Source organism: Gavia stellata, chromosome 24 (genome assembly GCF_030936135.1).
Source record: "Gavia stellata isolate bGavSte3 chromosome 24, bGavSte3.hap2, whole genome shotgun sequence".
In the NCBI taxonomy this organism is placed as follows: Eukaryota; Metazoa; Chordata; class Aves; order Gaviiformes; family Gaviidae; genus Gavia; species Gavia stellata.
This window is the reverse complement of record NC_082617.1, coordinates 9,312,382-9,329,936: the sequence shown is the minus strand read 5'-3', so window position 1 is coordinate 9,329,936 and position 17,555 is coordinate 9,312,382. Positions and strand designations below refer to the sequence as shown.

Sequence of the window (17,555 nt, the reverse complement as noted above, 5' to 3'; positions counted from 1 at the left end):
CATTCCCACATTATCCTCAGATCTGCATTCAACAGTGGCAAAGCAAATAAACAGGGAAAAATCTGCTGTTGACCAAAGTGCCTTTCCGTTTTGAGTCACCGTGAGAGCAAAGGGAGTCTCTAATCCACGTTCCCACTGGCCAAACACAGACTTCACACACAAAAAATTCTTCCTGGAGCTACTCATTACTTAGATCAATAGCTTTTTTTGGTTACAAGACACTTATGCCGTGTAGGAGACGTGTCTGAACGGAGCACAGTAACAGTCGACCATTTAATTACATAGGAACCTTGGTGGAGCGGTGTTGGGTGTTTCCTTTCTGGATGCCACTGAAGTAGTTATTTCTCCCCTCCAAACCAGAAGGCCAGTGAGACAGCAATTACTAATAGCATTTGGGTTTGCTGCGGTGTAATTACCGAGTAGAAAGGCAGGGGCTTGCATTTATGTGGTGCTGACCTATACGTAAAGGACTTGTCCTTTGGAATCTGCAGGGTCCTTCAGGGTTTCTTAGTGTAAGAAAAACACTAGTGCTTTCGAAGAGGAAGAAAAATCACATCCCTCAGTGTTGCCTTGACCAGCTGTTATTCCGAGAGAGTTTTCCATAGCTCCCTTTGGCTTCTGAGCCAGGGCTTCAGCAAGGAGGAGCTGCCATAGGATCGATGGAGCCTCCTCCAAAGGGGCAAGTGTGGTTGGGGGCTGCTCGAGTCCAGGAACGTGGGTTTTGATCCCTGGTTTTGCTGCTTCCTTAAGTGTTAAGCTTGGGAAGTTCCTGCTTCCTTATTGGCACCGGGATAGCAGCTGGTGAAACGGGATCGTGAGCCATGTGGGCTTCTCCGGCCGAAATCCCTGTGGAGCTGAAAGGCTCCATCTCTGCCTTCGTGGGATGTCGGGTAATTGGCAAGTGCAGGCTTTTGCCAAATAGATGCGTCATGTTTCTCGTAATCTTGGTTGCAGTGTTTCCCAGTCACCCAAGGGAGTCGAAAGGCCAGTTTAAATTGCTCACAGCCAGGTTTTTTTCCCGATGTCCAGTTGTTAAGCAATCCTGCTGTGAGGAGGGACGTGCCGTGTTTCATAACGGAGGTTTCCAAAAGTGACCCGAGATGCTGACCGCCTGTATTTCTAGCTGTGCCCCTTTAAGACACCGTAAAAGACTATACTGTTATATTGTTTTCTACAAGTTGGCTCTTAATTTTTTTTTTTTTTTTTTTTTGTATCTTATTCCTTTAAAGTGGCTCAAAAGCTATCCGTAATCAGTAGTGACATCTGCAGAAGTGTTTTGCCATGGCTGTGTCTGCACCGCAGGATGCAGAAGCAGCGCAGCGTGCAGCGCTCCGAGGAAGAAAACCCCTGTTAATATTGCCTTGTCCCTAGTTCGGGTCTGATCTTGCAGGAGTGAGCGCTGGGGTCCTCTGCAGGGGTGCTGTGCGGTCTCTGCTAGTACAGCCTGGCTCCTAAAAAAGAAAGAAAATAAAAAGCTAGTGCTCATGTACGCTGTTGCACAGTACTTCATGCACATTTAATAGCAGTGATGGTATAAAACGTAACTCTTATTGGACTCGCTAATTTATTGGCACCAACTGTAATGAGATAAAATGTACATAAATATGGATTAAACTCTTTATCACTCTATTAGTCAGCATGATGGTAGCAAGGTTCATTAAAGGGAGTTACTCATTTTCAATAACTTGCAGTAATGTACTATTTTTTTTTTTTGAGAAATGTAGTTCAAATATTCATAAACCTGTGGAGCGTGCCATTTATTAGCCTCCCACTCCTCTCTGCTCTCCTGGCGTGTATTTAATTGTCCTGACTTTCTTTGGAAGTTCCTGCACTGTTTGAAAAAAGCTTTTTTTGCGAGATAGGGGTCTTTCCTCCCCTGACCCATGGATACAAAATGATGCTGCTCTAAAAATGAAAAAGGGAAGCGGTTCACAGGTTAGCTGAAAAATGAGGGGATAGCAATACTGAGATTACAGTAGTGTTTTTCACTCTGTTGGTTCTGGTCCAGAGGCTGGCGAGAACTGCACCGACCTCACAGCTCGAGCAGGGCTCAGAGGAGGGGGGGTCTGGATCAATCCTCCCTCGCAGTTTTTGGAGTCACCGAGGTTCCCTGGCGCGTGTGCTTCACGGGTGACTGACGGAGGGCTGGGACGTGGCTTGTCTTGCATGTCTGAAGTGCCGGGGAGGAGAGGTGCGTGGTGGGGAGGGTGGCCCTGGGCTCGGCCGCCCGAGTGGCTGCAGCGAGAGCCGCCGTGTTGGTGGGAGAGGACAGGGGAGATGCCAAACCGGGGATGTCCTGGGACTATCAGAGTTAAAAGGATGGGTGCCCTCTGTAAAGCATTTGTGTCTTCAGGGTAGTTTTTGGTGTAAAGGCATCCCCTTCCTCATGCCGAGGAGCCAGCGTGGAGCACTCTTGGAAAGCCCCGGGGGGATCCGGGCTGTCCTCACCGGACGCTGTTGCAGGTTTGTCCCCCGGTTTCATCACCGGCACCCTGCGGTGGGAGAATCGGCAAAAGGAGAGGTCCCACCTCGCCGGCCATCGGGATGGAGAGCTGGGAAGGGGCTGGACTGCCATCGTCCCCTGGTCCCTCTCTGACACACACCCCACCCTCTTGCCAGAGAGTCAGAAACCAGAGTTTTCTGCCTGGTTTCAGATGGGAGGGTGGGGAGCGTTGTCAGAATTATTTAAGGGATTAATAACTGAGAGTTGGTGGTTTGTGTTTCTCTCTGTTTCTCTGCTGAGAATTCCCCTCCCTCCATCATCTCAAACTTCATGCACAAGTCAATATCCCTGCAGCAGTACTTTAAAGGCTGCCTTTTTAGCACAGTTTGGGCATATAAAGGGGAGAAGGGGGGAGATTTGTATGAAATAATACAGGCAGTTGAAAATTGCAAGGCTTTCAGAGAAACGACTGCATTTTGGTGCTGTAACAGAGCAAGCCCAACGCCTGCCCTCCCGCAGCTGGCCCGCTGGTGGGGGGAGCAGCTCTCTTTCTCCCATTCTTGACTTTTTGGGTTTTTTTTTCTGACCTCTTGTAGCCAAGAACAAAATAAAAGCGGTGCGTTTTTCTGCATGCACCCCTGAGTGCATGAAGCGATAGCGGCCGGGAGCCGAGCACAGCATCCCATCCACGGCTCCACGGTGCCGGCGGCTGTGCCTCGCCTCCCGATTATTTACAAATCCCCCGGAGGACCGGGCAGCCGGATGGACCTTTCCGTGTTGTGGTCCTCTGTGCCAGTTACTCAGATGGCTGTGACGCGGCGGTTGGACGTGTGTCAAGAAAGGGATGCTATCGCAGATGAAAACGTTTTTAATTGCTGTGTAACTCGCACAGTGCGTGTGCAGCGGGTGGGGTGGGAAGTGAGAAGAATTCTCCAAAAGAAGGGTGTGTGTATTGTTTTTTGGCTTTTTTTTTTTTTTTAATTCCCAAGAGCAGTAGAGTAACTGGCCTGCAAAGAGAACTGTGCATGTGATTGCATGCAAGAAACCAGCAACCTGCTTAACCCCGTGCCTGCCCGGTGCTTCCCGTGATGTTGTCCCCTCCGAAGAAGGAGCCGTGGGTGCACCCTGAGCCCACGATCTCCCTCGCACTGCCCTCCGCATGCCTGTGCACAGCAGCACAGCTCTTGTAGGGCAATATCGTGCTTTATGGACCACCGCTGTGCTTTTTCAGAAGCGACCGAAGCGCTTTGCCAACAAGCTGAAAATTCACGTGCAACTTCGATGCTGCCCACTGGTTTTTGCCCAGAGCCATTGGGTGCTGCAGTCCTTGCCCGAGGAAGAAGCCACAGCTCCGGGAAGTGTATGAGAGCATGGGAAGGCAGCCCTGCTGTTACAGCTCATGGCACGCCTGTGCAGACTGTCACCGTCTGCCAGTTGATGATTAACTCCCCGGTTGCTTGCAGGAGCTGCGGGTGATGTTGGTCCCTTCCGTGCTGGCTGGCACATTGCTCAGCCGGTGTTAGGTCAGCTGGTATTTGGCCACCCGTGTTTTAAATGGCCTTGCTGGAATTGTACTGGAGACTTGGAGATTGGGATGAATGCCACAAATGGCAAAAGCAGACTGGAACAGCGTGGGTTGGATTTATTCCTCACCCCTGCCTCCCTTTGCCAGCTTGAGGGTTCATTTGGACTTTGGGGCTGCTTGTCTCACGCTCCACGTGTACCGAGCTCTGTATTGCCCGTGACCCTCCAGTGTTAGTCTCGGGTGATGCTGTCAGACGTGGGGTGACGCAGGGACCCTCCTCCCATCCTCCTGCTCCCGGGCACCGGGAGGACATCAGCTGCGGTTCATGGGGGGGCTGCGTTAGCAGGTGCAGTGTGTCCGGCAGATGTTTTCAGCCGGAACACTAAAAGTATGTACAGGAAACCCTGACGCTGAACTTCCCTAAAACAGAGGGCAGATGAATTACATCTTTCTGCAGCTAGTCAAGCGTGTACCAGACGGTGCTTTCTGCGGCGTAGCGCCGTGCCGTGCGCGGGACTGTCACCCGGGCGGTGTTTGCCACGAGGGATGTGGTAGGTGCTGCCGCATCTCTAGTAATGTATATTTTCAGGCTCCAAATCCTGGCCATTTCTCCCTGCTCTGCTATGAATATTGCCCTGAAATATCTGGTGGACTGTGAATCTTCCTAGCTGCCTGTCGCAGTTAATGTCGAAAGGGCCACGCTGGTGTTTTTTGTGGTCTTCATGGGGCCGGTAACAGCACCACAGCCCTAAATCGTGCATAGGCAACAAGTTGCTGATAAAATGCAGTTAGTCGCTCGCTGCACCCTCAAGCAAGCCCCTGTGTGAAACAGCGGGTTTAGCCAGCCCGGGCAGGGTCGCTGGAGGCTGAACCGCCAAGCTGTGGCCCTGGTGTCACCTCCTGTCCCACTGCCCGACACGAGAGGGGACACGGCGGGCTCCCACCGGTGCCGCGGGAGGAGAGTCTCTGCTTACAGCCGGCTTTTTCTGCTTGGGATTAGGGCCGGTGAGACGTTGCACGGCCGAAAGCAGACACCCACGTTCACCCAAGGTCTCTGGTTATTGGGGCTGGGTTCTCTGCCAAGAAACGCTTTGTGGCATCAGACCCGCTCCTGCGGTTCCTTGGCCCGGAGCAATGTTCGGCTCGATGCCGGCTGGGCGCCCCTTGAGCCTTTCGCCAAGCTGCCGTAGCCGGGAGCCGTTCCCGGTGAGGAGCTCGGCTCCTTGCCGAGGACTTTGTGCGTCGCTGAGCAGGTGAGGAGCAGCACGAGTAAACACCGCGGTGGGAGTTACTGCCGTTTGCAAAGCTGCTCTGATTTTTGGGAGCGTGGAAAGGTGCTGTAAGGTCTCTGTAAGGCACACGCACACGGGATTGTGAGGCTTGCACCGTCCACGGGCTCGGGAGCCGGTCCCCGAGCAGAGCAGATGAAAATGCAACGTCCCAGCACCCGGCCCCTGGGCTGGAGCAGGAGCAGGAGCTGGGCAGCAGCGCTGGTGGCCCTTTGGGATTCACCGCAGCAGCAGCTTTTAGCTGTGCTGTGGCAAATTCTCTCTGCTTTTTGCCCTTCCTCTCTCCCCTACTTACAAATCTGCTCTGTTTATAATGTGCAGCTTCTCAGTGGAACTGAAAGAGCCAGAAATGTTCATTCTGGGAAGCTTTGGTTTTTGTTTTTTTTTTCCTTGGCTGCTTTCCCCAGTATTTTTCCAAGGGGTCACATTAAGGGGTATTATGTTTCAGATCAAACAAGTATGGGCAGGATCTTTCGTAACTCCCATAGTCTGGATGGGAGAATTCTGCTGTTGGGCCTTAAATGGTGATTGAAGTGTTTTCACGTGCAAGGAATCCGAGGTATTGATCAGGACATGGATAAATGCATATCCTTAATGTGTATGAAATTGATTTTCCTTTACCTCCTTGATTTGTCTGAGCTCTCCTTGTGGTAATTCTAGACAAAACTAGGGAGAAAATAATTCCTTTTTTTTTTTTCCCCTTGTAAAACCTGTGAGTGGTAGAACATTTACCAGTCCATGTCTCCAAAAAGGGGAGGGGGGAAGAAGCCAGGCTCTTTTGGGTGACCCAACAGTTTTTTGCATATTCTTTGAAAAATGCCTGGTTTCATTTGAACCCCATGAGATGTTTTTCCTTTATCATGTCATCGGATGTTTGAGATGTAATGATGCAGGGAGCATCATCGTGACTGAAAGATGTCAACAAGCAAAGTCAGTCTTTGTATGTCTTGGTGCTCAATCAGTTCAGCTGCCATCACTTGAGCTTAACTGCTCAGTGTGCGTGTGCTTTGGGGAAGGAAGGAGATACATTCCAGGTAATATCACTTAAGGGAGTCTTGGAATAAAAGGAATTTTTTATTCTATAATGAGCTTTTCTGCAGATTTCTCAGCCTCTTGGAACTGCAGCGTCTCATCATGAGACTGTCCCAAGGCCAAATGCTTTGGTTACAAATAATGATTAACTTTTCTTGAAACAGATTAACATGCTGGTGTAACTGTGGTTTAGCAGAATGGGCAAAAAGCAAAACAGCCTGAAAATACCGGCATGGCCGGTGTTGAAACCCCTGGTCTCAGCAGAGCGTGGTTTCGGCAAGGTTTGCTGTTCGCACCCCTGTCTCTCGCCCAGTTTCTGTCTCTTGTGAGTCTCCCGTGTTTGGAGAGACTTCAGGTCGCTGAGGCAGGGACCAGCGGGTCCTGTCCGCCTGCAAGGAGAGCTTTAGAAACCAGGGCTGCCCTCCCGCGGGGACGGTGGGGGGGCTTCTCCTCTCCCTCCCACACTTCTTCATGCGGGAAAGTTAAGGCGGGGGGGGAAGCATCTCGGACTATTTTGTTCCACTGCCTGTCAGAATGGGCTGCTTGTTTGTTCTTGGAGGGCTTCCAGGAAGGGTGTTTTTCTTTCCCTTTTCCTTCAGAAACTAAATATTCCTTCAAAAACTCCCTGTACATTCGGGATTCCTCCCACCTGCCTGCTGCGGGCTGGATGACGGTGTGCACACACACCAGAGAGAGAAAGGGATGGAAAATTTGGTGAGAACTATCCTGGAGCTGCAGGGCGTTAGGTCGGTTGGTCGGTCTGTCTGTCTGTGTGCAGGGGCTGTGCTGGGTGCTGCAGACAGGGAGCCCGGCGGTAACGCGGGATCGGAGGGCTGGACTGCAGCTGCAGTGTTGGTAGGGAACAATTTACTTTGAATGGGTTTTAAAAAGCATCTCTCTAACCATCACAGGTGAGGCCGGGATGACCCGAGACATCTGAAAACCGTCTGTAAGGGTTGTTGTGTAATTATCTTCGGTATCAATTTCCCTTTGGAAAAGCACGAGCATTTCTCTTGGGGAAAGATACCTTTGTATTTCCCAGCTCTTGCAGACCTTTCCTTGCCTGGCTCCAAGCCTGGTGCAGGAGGGGAGATGGGGCGACTGCGACAAGCGCGGCTGCGCAGCCCTTTGCCATACCTGCAGCGGGACAGCAATGCTCGCTCGCCCTCCGTGCCTTGCTGCTCCAGTTAATGAGCCTCAGGTGGTGATGCTGCAGTGCTCTCAGCCTTAATGGTGCGCATGTAAGTGAGACATTCTCCTCTTCCACATCGTTCTCTTCCTACTAATTAGGTATTAAAGCATAATCATGGTACCAAGAAAGCAGCCTTAATGCACCCTGGGTAAAGCTAATGATGTGTACACACTGCACTTAGTGCCATTTGTCAGGGTTTCCTATCCTGGGCCTCTTGTTTGTAATTTTAGGAATTTTTGAGCCAGTGTGGACTTGGTAAATGTTTGCAGTCGTTCCTACTAATGAGTAAGGCTTGTGTGGGAGAGGCTGATTTAGCTGTGGTGGAGATTCCTCCCTGGCTAACAGATGGTGGGGATTTCACAGCCTGTTACTTAAGTTTTGAAAAAGGTGGTTAATACTTCAGGGGAAGGAGCAATGTGCAAATGGGTTGGAAGTAACACTTACATCGGAGCCAGCAGTTTGCGTGTTCTTCTGGGGCTTGGGATGATGGTGTTTCCCATCCCAATCCTAGGGCAAGGCTTCATCTTTTTTCCTTAATGTTGATGCCAGCTACTGATGAAAAGCACCTTCTCCACGACTCCTGCCACGCGGGAGAGCTTATTTCCAGCTCTCCATCTCTTCCATTTGCCACCTCCGAGGTCACCCTGACTTCGGGAAGCTCTGGAGCGTCTACCTGACTTGAAGCACGCGAAGGGTCTCAAAGGTGCAGTGTGATGCCCGGTTGCTCTGTCACAGGCTGAATATGATGGAGCAGTGAGGACAACTTATACAATATATGGATTCTGTGTTGTCTGAAGAGCTGGTGTGGCCTGAGAAGTAGCAGGTTGTCCAGGCTCTGCAGAACGGTGGCAGTGGAGCAGGGGCAGACCCAGCAGTCCTGAGCCCTGACCTGCTGCTATCCCACATTCTTTAAGAGTCATCTTGTTGAAGACAGTTAATTACTGATACCAGTAGGGAGACAGTCGCACTGATATTTGCATTGTACGGTCCTTGAAGATGCAATGGATGTCACTAATACACGAAGTAATGGCTCTCATACAGGTGTACTCTTCTATCTCTCTCTTGGTTCTGTGCATCTCATTTAAAACATACAGATATCTGGAGAGAACTGATGCAGAAGTGGAGCTTTGACAAAGAAAAGCTCTGCTCATTTTTTTCCTTGAGAAAACTCTGCAAAGACCTTCCCCCATACACAGACCTTTCAGTACCGGTGCTACAAGTGTACACTGAGAATTAAATCAGAGCTGAGGATCCTGGGGGGATTTTGCGTGCAAGCACTGGGTGTGATATCAGGGCTGTTCCTGCGACACCCTGATCTCCTCTGGGCACATGCCAAAGACAAAGCGACCGAGGTGGTGCTGGGAGGACTAATTTAAAAGAAGTGCTTGGAGAGCCGGGGTGCGAGACAGCGGGCTCCGGGGCATTGCTGTCTGCTGGCCCAGCTATGTACCTGAGCCTGATGGGGTGCAACAGCTCTCCGATGGGAAAGAGAAACTCCGTCTTCCAAGCCAGTGGACTGTAAAGATTATTAAAAAAAATTGGATTTATTTCTTTCATGCGGAAATAGTGCTTTAGTCCCTGTACATAGAGATTTATCAAAAGGACCTCTGTGTTTCAGAAGCGGAGCTGAGATCACAGTTCGTTGCAGATGTGAATTGAACTGGCCGAGTCCCACTTTCAGCAGATAGGAATGACCATTGTACAGCGTCAGTCTATCTTGAACCCCACACATCAGTTCTGCTCCCAGGCTGTCTTTGCAGAAGCTAGATTTGCACAGCAAGTTAACTTTTCTTTAAAAATGAATTTTCTGGCTCCTGGACGTAACACGGCAAAGCTGGCTGCGAGGGCTCTGCCTACGGGCACACCAACATGGGACACTGGAGAGCAGCAGCAAAGAGAGTCCACCAGTTCCCCGGAGAGGCTGCTCTGGCAGCCAGGGAGGTGTTAGAGATGGATCCACCAGCATGGAGGTCTGTTTGGGTTTTGTTTCACTGTTCAGCTGGGATGTTTGATCCCAGTATAGGAGATGCTGCATGGGAAGCTCATTTTGAGCATTTTCAGCTAATGCAACAGTTTGGGGTGTTCTGATTTTTGTAGACCCAGATGACAGCTACTCTGCGGGAATCTGATTTTTGGGACCGAGTGCTAATGGGGTTAGACTTTTATGATATCTTAGATCGTGCACAGAGATTTATTAGTCACTAGGGGAGTCTGTAGCAGGACTTTAAATTGAATGTATTGGCCTGGAAGGGAAAAACCCCATTGACCTTGGTGGTATTTTTGAGGTAAAGAAGGAAGTTGGGTCAGGGTCATTAGCCCATATTTGATCTGAATCTGAAGTTTTATTTAAAAACAAGCATGCCTAGAAAAATCTACGGTTGGGAAGCGGATAAACTGTTGGTTTGAATCCAACCTTCAGGGAACCACGTGAAGGACTCTTGCCTTGAGGCCTCACTTGACTCTGTTTGCTCAGCCCGGTTCCTCCACCAGCCAAGTCCCAGTGTGTGCGCTGCCTCCCGCCCTCCCCCTCGCCTTTTTTCATAATATTGTTCTAATTACTGGACTGTGAAGAATTGACTCTTAAAATGCCTCTTGGCAAATTCCATTTGTGCATTGATGAAATTTCCCCTCGCTGCAGTCTCGCCATTAGCACCGGCCACGTTCAGCCCGTCCTCGGATGAAAACTTCTCCTCCACCCTTCCCGGGCAAGCTGGGACACGCTAGTTACCACGTTGGTTGGAGATCATAAATGTCAACGGGAGATGAAAAAGGGAAGAAAATGATGGATTTGGGGGAGGAGGAAGGGTTAACACTTGTCTACCGAGATCCCGCTGGTGTGTGTTTTCACAGTGCTGTTTCTCCTGATGAGCTGCCAGATGTAATTTTTTGGGGTGCCCTTTTGGCCTTGCAGACATCTCTGCCTCGGTGCGGCGGTGCAAACATTGAAGTTTACTGGGTAAACTGGGACAGCCAGGGATGGCTGTGGGTGCAAGGCTCTCAGAGCAGCTCAGCTGGTAACTCAGGGAAGGGCTTGCAGGAGGGTTGTGAGGCTGAGGATTTCGGGGAGGTTGAGCTCTGAACCCCGCTTGGAGTGGGGATGTTTGTGGTGGTACTTTGCCTGCATGTGGTCATGGTCTTTCCTTTCCCATGATAGCTGTCCCTTGAGGAAGGGGCTTGCTGGCTCCGCCTGGACCTTCTGCTCCCCGGCTGGGTGCATGGACTTGCGGTCCTGTGCTCTTGTGCCTGTGCAGTTGTCTGTTGATGTTGCAGAGGATTCAGGGGGTATGGCTTATGTGCTCTCAAAGTGAGTCATTTCTTCTAAAAACAGCAACACTGTAGGGTTGTTTCTAGAGGCCTTGTTTTAAGTGAGTAGGGAGCACTTGAGTAATGCTTCGGGCTTTTTCTGCAGTTGCGAAGGGCTAAAAACCTGAAAAATAAAACTGAAAGCTCACTTAGCAAGTAATTGCAAGGTTCCTGGGACTGAGGCTTTAAGAAAAATGCCGAAGAGGAGGTTTTTTTCATAACGTTAGAGATTAGGCAGCTTTGGACCATCTCCTGATTCCAGAGCGCTTGTGGTAGGTCCACGCAGCAGACTTGTGCTGTGAAATTACGGGTTGCTTCCGTCTGGGTTTCCCTCACCCCTGCGTTTGCAGCCTGGGAGCTGGACCAGCAGGTCCTGGAGAGGGGAGCAGGGGTGGGTTGGAGAGGTGGTTTTCCCCGGGACTGCATGTGGGTTGTGCTCTCTGCAGCAAAGGACCTGCGGACTGGGCTGGCCTGGAGCACTGGTGGTTTTGGCTACCGTGGAGTCTCCTCCTTTATCATAAAACGTCCCAGGAATCCTCCCTGCAGGATAGACTATGGGCTGCAGAGGCATTTGGCTGGATCTCAGTTGACTTCGTCAGAGGAACTGAACCAGCGGGGAACCAAAACTCATCCCAACGGCTCTGCACCGCCACTGGCGTGGCTGCCAGCCCCTGCGTGGGACCGGGACTGGTGGCCAGGCTGGGCATGGAGGGGACAGAGCCGTGGTGCGATGACAGCCTACTCCTCGATGCTCCTTGGCAGGGGACCCGGCAGAGGGGTGCCCCAGCCGCGGTCTGTGCCGCTCAGCTCCCCTTTGCAGATGCGCCGGGGCTCGCCAGGGCTGTGGGCAGCCTCTCCCACCTCTGTAGCCATTTTCTGGTGCAAAAAAAGGGTTTAATTGTCCCTTGCAGGAGCACTTGGCACACCTCCGGCTTCTTCTAATGTGCCTCTTGGTCAATGGCTCACAGAAGAGCAGTTACCCTTCAGAGGAGCAATAGAGCCTGCACCTTCACCGCCTTATCACACTGTTTTGTCAGCTAATCAGTTTTAACCCCGAGAAGGGAGAATTTGGAAAGCAAGGGAAGGTGAAGAAAACCTGCCCTGGACTAGGAGAAGCTGGCCGGGGACACACCAGGGGTGGATGGTCCGTGGCCAGGGATGCTCAGCTTTGGGCTTCTTGTTTTCACAGTGGCAGGGACCTTCAAAACGCAGGGCAAAGACAGTGCCAAAAGCCTTGGAAGCAGGTAATCAGAGGTGCAGCCACGTGGGCTGGCTGGTGGCATTGCTAGAGAAAACTTTTGGAAGGCAGGATTTTGCTGTGCCGGTGCCGCGAAGTCACAGTTCCACGCATGCACTGGGTGTTACAGGGGTGTAAAACAGCCAAAAACCATTTAACTTTGGGTACTTTGCTCCTCCCAGGTACTTCTCCGGCTCTGTCTTGCCACAGAAAGGCTTGTAAAGAGGCAGCAATTGATTAAAATTAGTCGCAGCGAGTTCCTGTTCGTGTAAGCTGTCTGAAGGACGAGCAGATCTTTACATTTTTGTGGGTTTGCTCCATTCTATTTCTAGCTCCATTAAATCCGTTTTTACCCTGTTCTCTTCTGAAACATAAATGAGTAAATGCCATAACAAGGGCACGCTTAAGGAAAATGAAGCTTGACTATAAATACGAGTGACCCAACTAAGAGAAAGGTCAGATAAGAGACATTACCCAGTGGTTTTCGTTACGGGTATCGGGGTGTAATTTAGAGTCCTGGTTTATGCGCGTGTTTTGTAAAGTTGGTCAGAGGACCCATGGAGGGAGATAAGAGATGCAAGATATTTAGAAGGAAACTTTCCTTTTCTGTGTGTCTGTATTCTGGGCAATACAGTGGGTGAAGTGGAAGAGGGATTTTGATACTGATGATTATCTCTGGTGCGCTTGGAATTTTGGAAAAAAAAAATGTTGCCTTTTTGGAGGGGGGAAAGGAGCAGAACCACGGCTCTTTGCTCGTGACCCTCGTGGTGTCTCTGTTTGGAGAAGGCAGGGCTGTTTGCTTTTCTGCTCCTTGGCATGTGCTGAGCAAACCTGCACTGAAATGTTTGCAAAGTCCATAAAGGTTTGTCACTGCGTGCAATTTGGAGCCTGACCTGAAATTTGGAGCTCACGTGCTGAGGCTGGGCGCGGAAAGCTGCCACCCCATCGCCCAGCCCGGGGCCGGTGGTTTCTGCTCGAGGCACATGCGTGAAGAAGGAAAATATCCAGAGTTCCTTAAGAAAACAGAAATCTCTTGGAGACAAGCTCGTGTCTCAGTAAGGCAGCTCCTACTAGTGGGGCTGGGAAGGGGTTTCCCGCGGGGGTGTTGGATGTAATGGTGCTTTTCACGGCTTTGCTGTGGCTGTGGATGCGTTGCTACCAGCCCCAGCATGTTTTTGCCTGTTGATACGTCTCTGCTCCTGCCCGTTTCCCTGCCGAAAGCTCTCCAGGTATTCACGCAAGTGTGGAAATGTCAGAAAGATATAGCAGTATAGAGAAATCCCCCTTTATGGCAGGAACCAAGCGAATGGGGATTTATCTTGGAGATTAACTGAGCTCTTCTTGTTTTGCTTTTCCTGCCATGAAATTCAGTTCCCTGAACCTAAGACAATTGCTCTACAGGTCTGCACCATCTGAGGGAGGTGCAATAATAAAATCATTTAAATTCTCCTTTGTATTTTGGAGGGGCAGTGATAATTCCCCTGGTGCCGAGGCGTATTTTGCGTCGTTAATACCTGGGTTTGAACAGTTTCCTTTCTTCCTTTCCTTGCTCAGGGCTGCGGTTTCGGAAAGCTCTCTTCTCGAGCAGATTTAGCATGTGCACACACCACGTGAAGTCGACAGGGGCTGAACTTCAAAGTGAAGCATGTGAATAAATATTATCCTGACTTGAGGCTACTATTTATTCTTTTTCTTCCGAAACAAAACAAATTCATACATGCCTTTTCGAGGCTTGGAATTAGTCGTTCTCTTTTTACCACCGTGGCAATGGCAGCATTATAGTATTTACTCTGCTTTGCTCAGATGATGACCTTATCTGCCTCTTTCAAGTGTATGGGTTTTACTGTTTTGGAGCCATTTTTTAATACTGGGGGGAAAATACTGTAGCCAGGGCCAAAATCCTCTGCTCTTGCTTGTGTGGCTTCCAGGGGTCACCAGCGGGCCAGACCCCAGTGTGATGGGAGAGCTCAGGAAGATGCTGTGAACCCAAACCTGAACCTTGGAGGATCAGGAAGGTGTTTGCTTCAGGGTCCGGGAGCTGAACGGGGGTTCACAGAATCACTAAGGTTGGAAAAGACCTGTAAGATCATCAAGTCCAACCACCAACCCAACCCCACCATGCCCACTAAACCATGTCCTGCAGTGCCCCATCCATGTGTTCCTTGAACACCTCCAGAGATGGTGACTCCACCACCTCTCTGGGCAGCCTCTGCCAGTGCTTCACCGCTCTCTCCGTAAAGAAATTGTTCCTAATATCCAGGCTGAACCTCCCCTGGTGCAACTTGAGGCCCTTTCTTCTCCTTCTATCACTTGTCACTTGGGAGAAGAGACCAACACCCCCAGGTTGCATCCGGGCTAAGTAGTTTGCTGTGGGATTTGCTCCCTGGAAGTACCTGCAACAGGCAAGTCCTTGTGTCCCAGGTAGCCAAAAGAAATGAGTAAATTTGGGTCCAGACAGCCCATCTTTGTAGGGCTTGACTTGCAAAAGGTGTTGAGCGCATGTCCTCTGAAAATCAGTGTCATTAATACTGCCTCAAGCCATGCGACCAAATCCACCAGCTCTTCGGATGATTTGCAGCTACCTTGTGCAGGTGAGAGCTGGGGCATTGCTGTGGTATCGCTGTCCCAGATGCGTCTTGCTGTCTGGTTCAACTCTGCTCCGCGCAAGGAAAGCCTTCATGCATAGAAAATAATAAAATAAAATTATGCCATCAAATGTTTTATGTATGAGGAGGCACGGGCTGTCAATAATCCTCTATGTTTTTTAATGCGAACTCTCTCTGTGTTTCTGCTAGTAGCTGATGACACCAATTAATTTTATTGTTTGGAAATAATCTTCTGTGGTGTGTGATTTGCACAGCCCTAGCCTTATGCTTTCTAATGATTTCTCTATTAATTTCACTGCTGCCAATAAGCTGGAGATGCTTTTTAAGTGGAAAGGGAAACATGACCTAATACGACGGATAAAATATTAGCAAGAGCAAATTAAATCCCGGTTAGCAGTGTTAGGACCCCAGCTGCTAAAGACAGAAGAGCCGCTGGAGCGTAGCAGTGAGCAAAGAGCTGCACGTGCCGTGTGTGGATGCGCAAGAGCGTGGAGCAGTAACTTTTTGAACAGCTTTAAAATTAAGGTAGAATCAGTGTTTTTGTCCCCTCCTGCTCCAGCTGGCTATTCCCTGGTCAAAAAAGAGTTGACCCTAATAAATTAAATTTGTGTGCCTCCCGATGTGCTAGAAACGCTGCAGCCGGGCTCTCCCCACTGCAGCAGTGGTCATGCTTTGCTTCATTCCTACTTCTTGGTGTGAAGGTGGGTCTGGGGAGAGCTCCGCTGCGGCATTGCCTTTGCCACGACGATGTACGCCTCTGTCATCTCGCATCTACGTGTAAGGACGAAGCTCCGCGGAGGAGCTCCCTCTGTCCCGCAGGGCAGTGGCGATGAGCGGGTGGGTAGTGGCATTTATTTTTGTGATTTTCAGCATTGTGGGTGTCCTTAAGCCGTGTCCTTTTGTACAACCTGCACCCAACTTGCTAAAGCCCCAAAAGCAAGATTTCTATGCAAGATTTTCAGTGCAAACTGGGGTTAATGACTTGTCATCTGCAAGTCCTCCTTTGCAACACCTGGGTGCTAGCAAGCGTGCTTCGAGGGGCTGGGAGGGGAGCTGTGGTTTACAGTAATCGTCAGCCCCAGTCAGGGTGAAGAATAGAGCTTTTTAAGTAATGACATTGTAGAAATGTTCAGATATGCACGTACCCATGAGTAACCTCATGGAGAGCGTCTTTACCTTCCAGCGAGCTTCACTGGCTGCTCTGAATGTGTCCCAAACCCAAGGAAATAATATAAGATGAAAATTATGATGAGGTCACATAAAATTGTCCTTCTTCAGCCTTTGGAGGAAGTCTGTACTCGCGGTGTGGCTGTCGGCACGCTCGCGGCTGGGGTTGACTTTCTTCATCCATTTCCTTCTGAGAGGTAAAAATGTTCCTGTAATGCACGAAAATATCACCACATCAATATCGCCTAAGTGCAGCAAGAAGTGAGGGGAAAAAAAATAATCAATGCAGGTTGTGACCAAAATATTTATGCGAAGATTTATATAAATATACAAATATTTATTGCTTTAATATTTTAGTTGCTGTGCTGTGAAGTTTTGTGGTTCCTGCATAGAAATATGAGGCAAAAGAGTTGGTAATCAAGGATATGGACTTCTGGGCTGTCGGCTGGGGAAGGATGAGGAGCTGAAAGCTCGGCAAAGAGCCGGGAGATTTGCGGAGCAGAGGTGGGAGCCGGGGAAGCGCTGGGGCCGCGCTGGCTGTCCTGCGGGTCAGGGGCTGGTGGCGGGGTTCGAGCTGCGCTTGCCGGCTGCTCGCTCTTCCCTTACAAACGCCTCGCTAGATGCAGGGCAGCGGGCAGGCTGTGGGCTTTCGTACAGCACGAAAGCGGTGCTGGCCTCGGCTGGAGTCCTTGCTGGGTATTGGATATTGAATGGTAACTGGGAGGCATTTTGGTAGTTTCATTTCCCCTTCCTCCTACATTTTTGATGGTGAAAACATGCTTAAACACCAAGTTTTCACAGAACTGGATGATGACAGTGTGGGCAGGAAGAAAATAATATCATAAATAATAATAAATAAATAATAAATAGATAATAAATAAATAAATAATAAATAGGTATCAGGAGTGATGGGCTGATGCAGGGAAGGTGTCTGTGATGCTGCTGCAAGGCTGCTCGGGACGGTGTTTTGGTGAGGACGTGCTTCCCCTCCCGCTGCCCAGCGGGGTCCCTCCAGCCCCCCAACCACAGCCAGCTACCGAGGAGTGCCATCGACTTGACTCGGGTACAGAGGAGACCTTCAGGTCCATCCTGCTCTCTGGCAGCAGGCAGGCAAAAATGCAAAGCGATGCCCCCAAAAATGCAAAGCGATGCCCCCAAAACTGCAAAGTGATGCCCCCGGGAGCCGGCTTGGACACCTTAGCGGTCTTTGAAATGGTGATAAAATGCTTACGGTTGGATCAAAGCCTGAGCGTGAGATTTCTGCTGGCCTTGGGTTTCTTTGCACTGGGTTCAGGATTACAAAGTGAAGTCAAGCCCTCCCGTAGGGTAAGTACGAGTGCGAAGCTGTTACAGCTCTGGCTTCATGGGGGAAGTTACCGAAACTCAGTGCCTGCTCTTCTCTGGGTCACAAACGAACAAACTGAAGCTTCAAATTTTTATTTTCTGCGCTTTTTCAGAAAAAAGCAAAACTTCTCAAAGAAATTGGTTGTCAGTAAAAGCAAAAAAAGGAGGAAAAAAAAGCAAAACCCACCCAAAAACGTGCTTGCAAAGTCACCGGTGCTGCCCACCGCCCTGGTTGCATCTCTACTGCCAGAGCAAACCCAAAGCAGCGGAGCGGGCTGGGATATCTTTTCCTCCATCGCCGTTGCTGTGAAGGGAGCACGCCAGCTCTGGTTCATAATTAATAGTTTTCCAGCCTGTTTCTGCTGGGAGAACAAGGGGGACATTGAGAGCGGGTCCGTGCTGGCAAAGTCTGAGCCT

The 17,555-nt window shown here is 50.1% G+C and overlaps 1 protein-coding gene across 2 annotated transcripts in view; it reads left to right on the top strand.

The window, feature by feature from the left end:
* Positions 1–17,555, top strand: part of VAV2 (vav guanine nucleotide exchange factor 2) — a 151,901-nt gene that overhangs the window by 36,909 nt on the left and 97,437 nt on the right. The gene's annotated exons all lie outside the window — the stretch shown is intronic.